Below are 12,516 nucleotides of genomic sequence, written 5' to 3'. Positions count from 1 at the left end.
TAAAAAAGACATGGAAACATTCTCTTCCAGAATTTCCAGAAGTAGGCAGTTCACCAGCACCTTGATTTTAGCCCAGTGAGACCTATGTTTGCAAAAACAGAAAAGGAGGAAATTCTTAATAAATTTCAATGACACCTCTGCATTATTTTTGAATGGGATTTAAAAGTGTATATCATGATTTTAAATAAGCACTTATGTCAGCAATTACAAACTAATGTCTTTGTGAGTTATTTCACTCATGACAGCCATTTTAAAAAACACAAATCTAAAAAACCCTTAGAATCATATCTTCAAATTATTTAATTGCAAAAGGGTAAGTTACTATTTCAAAAAATAATGTTTCATATTCTCCCACATGAGAGTCCAAGACACCACAAAAGTATTGCTGATAGTACTAGTTTGATGGTGCCCCAGCTGGCAGCTCCTTTGGTCAGAGAAGCATTGAGGGAAGCCAGTTTCATCAGAGAGCTGACGGCCTTGAAAATGAGAAGCAGAAATAATGAGGAGTGAATGCCCAAGGGCAACTGGACAGTCTGCACATTATATCAATTTAACCTGCAGATTACTTATCTTTGGTGGCAGTGGTCCAGCCTATGGCTGTGGATATCTATGGAGAATGGGCAGATTATGATTATACCAAGGTAATCTGAAAAACAGAAAAGAGAAGAAAGTAGACCAACATCCTTAGCCGCCCCAACTATATACATATCTGTAATTATTATCTTCTCTCTGACTCAGGATCTCTGTTAATTGTTACTATGGTCTGAATGTGTTCAACTTCAGCCCCAGCTTTAAATTCTCAACCCTCAGGTTTTAAAAGACTGTCTTTGGGGAGAGATTAGGTCATGAGGGCTTCACCCTTATAAAGGATATCTGTTGCCTTGGGGCTCATTCACCATGTCCACTACCGAGGGAGAAGATAGCAAGAAGTTAGCTCTCAATAGACACTACAACCTGCTACCACCTTGATCTTGGATTTCTGCCTCCAGAACTGTGAGAAATAAATTTTCGTTGTTTATAAACCAGCCAATTTGTGTGGCATTTTGTCATAGCAGCCCAAATGGATGACAGAAAAGAAAGATTCTTTTTTTCATGTCCACATCAAAAGCATCTTCTCATTTCTTCCCTGATCCTCTCAACTTCACCTGCTACCTTTGACCAGTTCATCTTCCTCAGCATCCTTCATGTCCTGAGGCAATGTTTGAGTCAGCTTTTTCACTGCTATAACAAAAAAAACCCAACAAGAACAATTAGAGGAGGAAATTTTTATTGAGGGCTCACAGTTTCAGAGAGAGAGAGAGAGAGAGAGAGAGAGAGAGAGAGAGAGAGAGAGAGCAGTCTTTACCAGGACAAAATATATAACTCAAAGACATGCCCCCTCAAGAACCCACCCTCTCTAGCCACATCCTACCTGCCTACAGTTACCACTCAGTTAATCCCCATCAAGGGGGTTAATTTACAGATTGGGTTAAGGCTCTCATAACCCAATCCATTCACCTCTAAACCTTCTTGCATTGTCTCACACATGAGCCCTGGGGGACACCCATTAACAGGCAGATAGTCTCCAATTTTAATGATGTAGGAAAAATAGTGGCAGCTTGCTAAAAATACAAAGTCCTTAATTTTACCCCCAAATTCTGATTACATAGGTATGAGTAAGATTTAGGAAACTATTTTTAACAAGCTCTCTCCTCTGTGGTCCTCAGACCTAGACTTCCACCCAGATGGCTGTGATTTCATGTATGTTCCCAGCCTCAACTTCTACTGGATATATCCAAGTTCTATGTCTCCTCCTTTACTTTACATTAAAGCTCTAGACCTACTTTTTTTTTTTTTAGTTATAGATGGACACAAGACCTTTATTTTATTTATTTATTCTTATGTTATTTATTTTTGTGTGCTAAGGATGGAACCCAGAGCCTCACACATGCTAGGTGCACTCTACCATTGAGCTATAACCCCAAACTCTAGACCTACACTTTCAATCAATTGTTAAACCCTTCTGTTCCAATTTTTAGAGCTAACATAGCACAATCATGTGCTTTCAAAGACAAACCCATTCACTTCCCCCCAAACAGGTGTCTACTCCTGTCTTTGTTAATCACATTTTTTCCCCAATGATGTGGGATCAAATATTTTTAGAGAACCTCAATCACCCTCAATCACCAAGTGTTTATTGACCCAATAAAATATTCATGATTGTTCTCTTTTGGATCTACTGGCAGGGAGGGGTTAGGGGAGTTAAATGTATTTTTCACCTGACTTCGTTTTTGTGGTGCTGGGAATTGAAACCAGGGCCTTGTGCATGCAAGGTAAGCACTCTACCAACTGAACTATATCCCTAACTCTATTTCACTGATCTTTCCAGCATCATAACTAGTCTTTATTAGGTTTTACTCTCCAGCCAACCCAACACATGCTGCAGTTATGATTCTGAAAAATTTTGATGACTGTTTGTCATCAAATTTCATTCAAACACCTCAGCTGGCCATCCGCATCCTCCTCCAAGACCCAAGTTTCTCTCTTATCACAGCTACTTATCCTCTTCCCTAATGTCCCAAAGGCAGGATACCAACACATGGGTGGGGAATTTTTTTTTTTTTCTGTTTTGATGCCTACAGATTTTTAGAGTATTTTTATGTGTGTCCAAAAGTTTGAAACTATTGTCAAATTTTCCCACTTTTAATTTTTTCTTTTTTTCTTTTCTTTCTCCCCCCCTCCCTTTCTCTCACCTTTCTTTCTTTCATTAAGCTTTTTGTTTGTTTGCTTGCTTAAGGCTTCTGTGGATCAACCTGAGGTACTCTTACCTTGTTTTATGTTATACCTGTACCTTGTCTTTTCTTAGACTTCAGATTTTATATTCCTTAATGATGTTATCTTCTTCATGGATGTAATAAATAATTAACACATTAATAAACACCTATTATGAACTATTATGATTGGGGGCACCTTAACAAATATTAATTCATTCAATCCTAGTTTTATCCCTATGAGGTAGGTACTACTTAGATCCCTTATAAAGATGTGAAAAACAACTAGTAAAACTGGGAGAGCCAGGATGAAAATCTACATAGTTTGATTCCAGAAAGCTAACTCTAAACCACTACCCCCTGCTGCTCCCTCCTGGGTAGGTAAACAAGAAATATTCAACAAGTCCTTGTTGAATAAGTGAGATTAATATACAGGCAAACTGAACTGTGATTTCAGAGCTGCACACACTTTCTTAGAAGACTACCTGAGAGTTTAAGAGTTCACAAGGAAGGACAAGGTAACCGTAATGTGGAATGCAAAAGAACTCAGACGGAGACTCCAAGTTAGTTATTAGGCTCCTAGGATATACCAGTCCTCATGCACCTGGTGGCCTGAGAGGGAAATCTCAGATGATCAATGGGAGAGAGCACAAAATAAGTGGAATCCAAAAGCGATGGGCAGTTTTCCACATCATTATAGCAGTATTTTGTAGCAATTTCTTTGGCAACTGACAGCAGGCATTTAAATCAGCTATTTCCTCCTCAGAATTCCTCTCCAAAGAATAATAATGGCCTCTGCAACTCTGAAGAAAATGTAGCTCCTACTCGGATACAATCTTATCTGGGAAATTGCCATGGTATTCGTCACAGCTGTCACTGCGCTGAGCCCATTAAAGGTGTGCTGAGTGCAGATCCGCAGGCTTGTGTGCTCTAAGGAGCCCGTCACACATTCTGGGTGTAAGCAGAAAGAGAGACACCATTCAACATGCTGGGGATAGAGTCTACACAGAGCTGGAGCAGCAAGAGAGCAGCTTTAAAGAACTTACTTGGGTTGTAGTTATATTTATAATGAGGCTTACAGTGACACCAAGAGCAAGGGCTGAACCCAAGAAAGTGTTGATACAGGAAGTCCAGACTTTCATTTCTTCAATAAAGAAGAAAGGTAGACCTAAAAGAATTGGATGGGTCTCTGGACCAGCTATTTCAGTTCAATAGCTGCTATAGGCTCTGTATTGAGTATGCAGAGAATATTTATTAATGCTGGAAATCTAACTCCCTGGTGATGCATGATTTCGGAAACTGGGGCACAGAGATGGAAAGTGACTGACCAGGGTCCTACATTTTGCAGGCAGCAGGACTTGACATGCCTGGAGTAGGGCCAGAGGAACTTTCTAAAATGTGGCTCTGCAAGAGAATGCTCCTGCAAATCCAGTGTAATATTTCTTGATACAAATACCCCAGGTCAGATTCCCTTTTATTTTAAAATGTCTTTTGTTTTTAACCCGGTTCCCTTTGCAAAGAAACAGACATGAAATAGTCTTCTGTCAATATACCAGGGAAGAGAATTTACCCAGAAATTACATGTCCAGGAAACTAATTTACTATACCATGTGAGTGGATTATTCCCCACAAGTTGATGACTCACCCCGACTTTAAACAAGATCAGATATCTTTGTCGTACACACAACGGACCCAGTATAACTTCACAGAGACAGCAAACCACCTGGAGGTCACTGCAGGAATGGACTGTCATTTCCATTTCTACCGCTCTCATACCACCAAATAGCCTCCCTGTGTTCCTGAGGATTGTGGGCATTACAGCATGCTCCAGAATTTTGCTTTTGTTTTTGTTTTGTCAGGGAGGAGGTAGTCAGCCAAGGCTGGGAGAGGAGAGGGCTCAGGTAACAATGTCACCGTGGCAACCATTACATAATTTCATCAATTCTTTTACTTCTTACCATTTGTTCCTAAATTTTCCTAGTCTTTTATGTGCTCATTTCAAGAAAAGAAGCCATGTGTGCATTCCCACCACCAGCACCTGACCTGGAGCAAAACCTCAAAAACTCAACAAATTTTCGTGAATTGCATAAATGATTCGATTTTACTCCAGCTCTTTGCCTCATTTTCCACCCTTTCTTTTCTCTTCTCTTTTGCAAATGGCTCACTCTTCAACTTTTTGAAAATGTTAGATTTTTGAAAATGTTAGAACTCTAAGATAAACAGAGGCAAAAACAATGGCTGAAATAAGAACATTTTAATGAGTTTTTGTTTTATTATTTAATATCATGTTATCAAATCATACAGGTGTTCCCTAACACATTTTTTTATAAGTCACTAATTAGTCATTTTGCTCTTTGTAGGTCCATAAAATAATTTTCTCTTTTGGTTATAAATAAATCAGAGCAATGGTAAAATTGTCTATGCAACTCAGATGCCTAGTCGAGAATTCTAATTACAGATGTTCCTAAAGATTTGCTGTTGATAAATGATACCATAATACAAAAATGCAGGATTAAGCAAATTAGAATTATTAGCATGGTAATAAAAAATACTTTTTTTACTTTTAACTTTTGTGTTTTATTGACCTAGTACACATGGTTTTTAGTCTCTTTTTAAAAAGTTCATTTTGAACTTATAATCAGGATTGTTTCATCATTCTTTTAATTTACATATTGTCATCACCTACAACATATCATAATTAAGAATGTCGAAATTGTACACCTAATTATATCATGTGTAACATGTTTCTGCATTAATATAAAAATGTATTTAAGTACTACCTCATATTTAAAGATCTACATTAAACAAGAACATGGCAGTATTCTAAAGCCAATTCTGCCCTTTATATCTTAATTGAGATGTGTGGACATATATGTGCTTATATAAACACAAACTAATTTAAAGTTTTTCTCTTTAATTTTTAGACTTAATGTGATTAAATTGGTTATAGAATAATCAGTTGTCTTATAATCATATTCTACTGTTCAAACTGAAATGAAATATACCTCCCTTTATTAAAAAAGTCTGCAGAATTGATTAAATAGATGACAATGTAATTTCCATTCCAAGTGCTTTTTCTGCCATCTAGTGGAAAAATGGAAGCTATGAGGATTCATAATTTACATTTTTAAATTCTATTGTCTTTTAAAATATTTCCCAAAGGCTTACTTGAAATCTTGAGAAACCAAATAATGTGTTCTCCATTGGCTTCTAATTTTATCTGCAGGTAGACCAGATATGGGTTGTCTTATGCATGTCCATGTTGCCAAAGGGATTGATTACATAGAGAAAATGTAGAGTGTATTTCTGGTTTTCTACAAAAAGGCTACCAAGATATTAACACCCATTCTTTTACATAATTGGACTTTTGTTCACTGTCAAAGAGATTAAAATGCCTCAGTTCCCTGCATCCCTTCTGTTCCTGTCAACACTCTAACCCCATAGATTGGAGGATGAAGAGTTAGACTAGATGAGGGTTAGCCAAGGTGAGTTCTTGGATTATGTCTAGATCCATGGCTTTCAAAATTTAAAACTTCAGCTCACACTAAGACATTCATTGGAGTTGTGATTCAGTGTACACACATATGCATGTGTGTTTGTGTGTCCAAACAAAGTTCCAGAAAGCAACAATCCTTATATGGTATTCTATTTATTTAGGTACTGGGAATTGAACCAAGGGGCATGTTACCACTGATCTATATTCTTAACCTTTTTTTATTTTTCAATTTGAGATAAGGTCTCACTAAGTTGCTGAGGCTGGCCTCAAAGTTGGGATCCTTCTGCCTCAGTCTCCATAGTTGCTGGGTTTACAAGTGTATGCCAACTGTGCCTGGCTCTACCATGATAATTTTTACATTCTATTCTTTTAAATTCTGTTTCATTTCTTTGGTGTTTACATTTTAAATTGACTTCAAGTTTGAAAAACACTGTTAAGAGTGTTTCCTGAGAAGGCCTAAGTGCTTCTTCCCTCTTCTACTTAAAAAATATATTGTTAAGGTTTGTAGGCAAGTCAAAATAACACCTGGTATTTTGCCAGGGGAATGTAGAGTTCGTAAACAAGTCTGGATGGTGCCTGGCAAAATGCCAGAGGGAGTGGTTTGAGAAGTAACAAAAGCAAGCCATTAAGAGTGGAGATTCCTTATTGGTTGACTGATGTGTCTAGTTTATGCTAATTAAGATAAGCTGTGCAAAATGTATAAATAGCTCTGTTGTCCTACAATAAACGGCTTCCATTCCTGCTGCATCAACGTACACAAGTTATTCGTCACCCCCCAGTTATTCTGCTGCAGCCGGACTGCGGCAGATGGTGGCCCATTACGGGGAGCCCCGGGACCCTCGGGGGTAAGTGACGAAAAAAAGCTGCCCGTCCATAGATAGGACGGGAGCAATCTGCTCGTCCCTAGGCAGATAGGGCGAGAGGAAAAAATGGCCATTTCAAGAAAATGGAGAAGATTGATGCAGTATGTTTGTGTCTTGTTTTGTCTCAGTGTATTGTATTGTCTTTATGATGAAAATATGGAAGGGGTGAGAAGTAAATTGATAAGGGAAAGAGGCACCCCAGTGGAACCAAGAATAATTAGGGCATGTGTTGATAAGAGCCCAGAAACTCTAGTCAGAAAGAAAAAGAAAGTTCAGAAGAAGAAAGATTATCAGAAAAAAAGTTGCAGCAAAAGGCTATTACTAAATACTTTTCGTTACCGGAGGGTGCGTGAATTGGTGCAGCGGCTGCCATGTGCAGGAGCAAATCATGGTGTAGTAAGGAGTTTCCAAGCAGCGGCAGCCGGCTCTTCCCCGGGAGCGGGACGCCATTGCAAGAGCCCAAATCTAGACCTGACCTGGAGGCACAGTCTCCCAGGCTCTTGCTCCCTGTGCCCAGTAGCAGTTTGAGTTCGGACACTCCCTGGACTCTCCCCGGGGCCATCTGGGGCTCCCAGGATGCTTCAGCCAGCAGAAGACGCTACCAGCGTCCCTGATGTTTGGTCATTTTCAATGCCAATAACTAAACTACAATGGTTCTCCCACACCTGGAAGCTAATGAGTAATGAGCACTATTAAGGCTTATTTCAAATGTAAAAAACCTTGAGATAATGTACTAAATTGTTCAGAAGGTTGTTTTCCTAGTAGAATGCTACAAGATTTTCTTTAGCCAGCGTTGCAGAGTTCCTGCCTTCATCCCAGTGCCGGTGAAAAGGAAAGAGGAAGAATTTCCAGTGTTGCTGAAAACCTGAAAACCGGAGGAGACTTTGGCTGAGAAACGGACGAGACTTCGGATCAAGCTAGCTGCCTGCAGAACTTACCTGGACTGTGATTTAAGCTAGCTGCCTGCAGAACTTACCTGGACTATGATTTACCTGGACTGTGAGTTATTCTATTGAGACACTGTTTTATCTGGACTGAGACAACAAACTGTAATCTACAACAAATTGTAACTTGATATCTTTGCTAACAGTGTCATTGCTGGTATAATTTTTCCAAGGGCTTCTTGCATGGAGCCATCAATTGGCTTGGTATTGTGGCATTTTGTATCCTCCCTTTCTGTTTGTAGCAGATTATTTATGGTGTTTCTGTAAAAACCACTATGGTCCTTATTTAAATTAAACAAAAGGGGGATATGTTAAGGTTTGTAGGCAAGTCAAAATAACACCTGGTATTTTGCCAGGGGAATGTAGAGTTCGTAAACAAGTCTGGATGGTGCCTGGCAAAATGCCAGAGGGAGTGGTTTGAGAAGTAACAAAAGCAAGCCATTAAGAGTGGAGATTCCTTATTGATTGACTGATGTATCTAGTTTATGCTAATTAAGATAAGCTGTGCAAAATGTATAAATAGCTCTGTTGTCCTACAATAAACAGCTTCCATTCCTGCTGCATCAACGTACACAAGTTATTCGTCACCCCCCAGTTATTCTGCTGCAGCCGGACTGCGGCAATATATGATAGTGCCAGGTGTGGTGGTGCATGCCTGTGATTTCAGCTACTCAGGAATATGAGGCAGAAGAATCACAAGTTCAAGGGCAGCCTCAGCAACTTGGTCTCAAAACAAAATTTTAAAAGGGGCTGGGGATGCAGCTCAGTAGTAGGAGTGCTTGCCTAGCATGTGCCAGGCCCTGGGTTCAATCACCAGTAACGTATGTGCACACATACACACACACACACACACACACACAAACACACACAAATGATGATCAATCTCCATTAGGCTGTGAGCAAGGACTATGTCTTTGTATCTTTTTAATTGTACTGTACTTGCCCCAGCAGTTGTCTTATATTTGTGTAAGGCACTGAATATAACTTCCTTTCAGCCTTCTGTATAGTTCTGTGTCCTATATTCCAGTTGCCGCTCTATTAACCATTCCCTGAACTCTCCTTTATTAATAGATTAAGTTTTTATCTTCAAAGAATATTCATAGCCAGGCATAGTGGCACACACCTGTAATCCCAGCAGATTGGGAGGCTGAGGCAGGAGGATGGTGAGTTCAAAGCCACCCTCAGCAAAAGCAAGGTGCTAAGCAATTCAATGAGACCTTTTCTCTAAATAAAATACAAAATAGGGCTGGGGATGTGGATCAATTGTTCAGAGCCCCTGGGTTCAATTGCCAGTATCAGATAAATCAATACTATGTATTGGTGATTTAATGTTTTTCCTGGACTGTTTCATTCTTTCTCTTCTCACCCTTTGAATTCCAGCTTCAACGCAATTCTCATGCAAGAAGCCCCTTGGTCCCCATGGAAGGAATTCTCCAAGCTTGTAACACTAACTCCAGTTCCTATTCAATGGTAGGCCATCCTATCAAGTTTAAGATTATATTTCAGTGTATCTGTGTCACTTGACTAGGAACATAAGGAATTTGGGGAACATGCAGTGTACATCTTCTAGCCTGTGGTCCTGTTCCAGGAGTCAGAGATAGGTTCACTTATTTGAGCACACTTGTTGTGTATCTTTTTAAGTCAATAGAAATAGAACCTTCCAACAATCGTTTCTTTCTTTCTTTTTTTTTTTAAGAGAGAGAGAGAGAGAGAATTTTTTAATATTCATTTTTTTTTTTTTAGTTTTCAGTGGACACAACATCTTTATTTTATGTGGTGCTGAGGATAGAACCCAGCGCCCCATGCATGTCAGGCGAGTGTACTACCACTTAAGCCACATCCCTAGCCCCCAACAATCATTTCTAATATAGACCAGCATTTTGAAGCATACACATAAGTTTCAGAACTGGGATTTGACAAAGATTTCTAGTTGGAATTATCAGTCCGCCCCATTAATACTCTTTCTCAGTGTCTACTGAGCACTACATGCTGCTATAAAAATACCAGGAAGGCATGAATTGGTGTGAACATACTCTATATACAAACAGAGATATGAAAAATTGTGTTCTATATGTGTAATAAGAAATGTGATACATTCCGCTGTCATGTATTTAAAAAATAAAAGCAATTAAAAAAATACCAGGAAGGGGAAAACCTGGTGCACTGATGCTCCTTGATGACCCTCCTCCATGTTACCCTAATGATCTGTGCTTTCTTCTATCACCATACTTCTTCTTCCCATTGCAAGAATCTATCTCATGAGCCTCTCAAGCCAGAGTCTTATTCATTTGTATAGTCAGCGATTAATATACTGTCTACACATAGCAGATGCTCAATAAACCCTTGTTATATTTAAAAGTCATGAAATATACAAAGGATCTTAAACTATAAAAAAGAAGTATTAGATATCATGTCCATCTTCGAAGAGTTTATGTGCCATTTAGGGAAATAACTTCCTAAATGTTCTGACTATAATATCTCATTCTGAAAAGACAATACATTTTTGTTGAGTTAATGAAATAAAAGCCAATTTCTATTTCCAGAAAAAATGCTAAACACGTAAGAAATACAAGTAACTGTCTCTATCCCTTAGGGAAGTATAATTAAGTGTGAAGCAATAAAAATGTTCACAGATACATTACTCAGTGGGTTCTGTTTCCTGCCAAATGTCTTAGACATACCACTGTAAGGTGGTGTGGTCAGAAAAGCCTTCCCAAAGGAGGAAGGTCTTTGTCAAATACTGTGAAATGTCTGCAATTTTACCCTATTTGTAAACTGAAAAGTGAATGGCTGGGCTGGGGTTGTGGCTCTCAGAGGCAAAGCGCTTGCCTAGCATGTGTGAGGCACTGGGTTCGATTCTCAGCACCATGCATCAATCAATAAATAAAGGTCCACTGACAACTTAAAAAAATATTTTTTAAAAAAGTTAATGGCCACATTTTCTTTTCTTTTTTTTTTGTATTGTTGGTCGTTCAAAACCTTACACAGTTCTTAATACATCATATTTCACAGTTTGATTCAAGCGGGTTATGAACTCCCAACTTTACCCCGTATACAGATTGCTGTATCACATCAGTTACCCTTCCATTGATTGACATATTGCCTTTCTAGTGTCTGATGTGTTCTGCTGTCAGTCCTATTCTCTACTATCCCCCCTCCCCTCCCCTCCCCTTTTCTCTCTCTACCCCTTCTACTGTAAATCATTTCTTCCATTTGTATTATCTTGTCTTACCCCTCCTTTCCTCTTATATATCCTTTTGTATAACCCTGAGGATCGCCTTCCATTTCCATGCGATTTCCCTTCTCACTCCCTTTCCCTCCCACCTCTCATCCCTGTTTAATGTAAATCTTCTTCTCAAGCTCTTCGTCCCTACCCTGTCCTTGTTTACTCCCCTTATATCAAAGGGGTCATTTGGTATTTGTTTTTCAGTCAGAGAAATGCAAATCAAAACTACCCTAAGATACCATCTCACTCCAGTAAGATTGGCAGCCATTAGGAAGTCAAACAACAATAAGTGCTGGAGAGGATGGGGGGGGGGAGGGCACTCTTGTTCATTGCTGGTGGGACTGCAAATTGGTGCAGCCAATCTGGAAAGCAGTATGGAGATTTCTTGGAAAGCTGGGAATGGAACCACCATTTGACCCAGCTATTCCCCTTCTCGGTCTATTCCCTAAAGACCTAATAAGAGCATGCTACAGGGACACTGCTACATCGATGTTCATAGCAGCACAATTCACGATAGCAAGATGGTGGAATCAGCCTAGATGCCCTTCAATAGATGAATGGATAAAAAAAAATGTGGCATTTATACACAATGGAGTATTACTCTGCATTAAAAAACGACAAAATCATAGAATTTGGAGGGAAATGGGTGGCATTAGAGCAGATTATGCTAAGTGAAGCTAGTCAATGGTTAAATGGCCACATTTTCATAGTTGCTGGCAGAGAACGCACGACTCTTGGGTCAGAGAATCTTGACAGCCAGCACCAGAAGCTTCTTGTTAACACTTTTTTCTCTTTGTCTTTGAAGTCTCACAGAAGTGATAAAAAGCAGCCCCCGAGGTTTTGCACAGACCATGGAACTCAAGGTACCAGTTCTCTATAAGAAGCTGCTAGGAAAACTGTTCAGTCTTTGTCTCGGGGAAGATACTTTCCTTATTATCCTGGTTAGAAAACAAACCTCCCCTATGCTTTTATATGAGACTCATTCTATTTCAAGGGGGCTTGCTACATTAGAAGGATAGCCCAGAACAAAAATTGTCATTGCCCTTTGTTTTAGTCAGATTTTTCGCTGCTGTGATGAACAGATCTGATAGGAACAATTGTAGAGAAGCAAAATTTATTTGAGGGCCCACGGTTTCAGAGGTCTTAGTCCACAGAAGGCCAGCTCCATTCCTCAGGGCTTGAGTTGAGGCTGAACATCATGGCGGAGGGAAACAGTTCACACAATGATCAGAAAGCA

Source organism: Ictidomys tridecemlineatus, chromosome 6 (assembly GCF_052094955.1).
Source record: "Ictidomys tridecemlineatus isolate mIctTri1 chromosome 6, mIctTri1.hap1, whole genome shotgun sequence".
Classification (NCBI taxonomy): Eukaryota; Metazoa; Chordata; class Mammalia; order Rodentia; family Sciuridae; genus Ictidomys; species Ictidomys tridecemlineatus.
The sequence above is the reverse complement of the archived record's forward strand: the minus strand, read 5'-3'. Positions refer to the sequence as shown.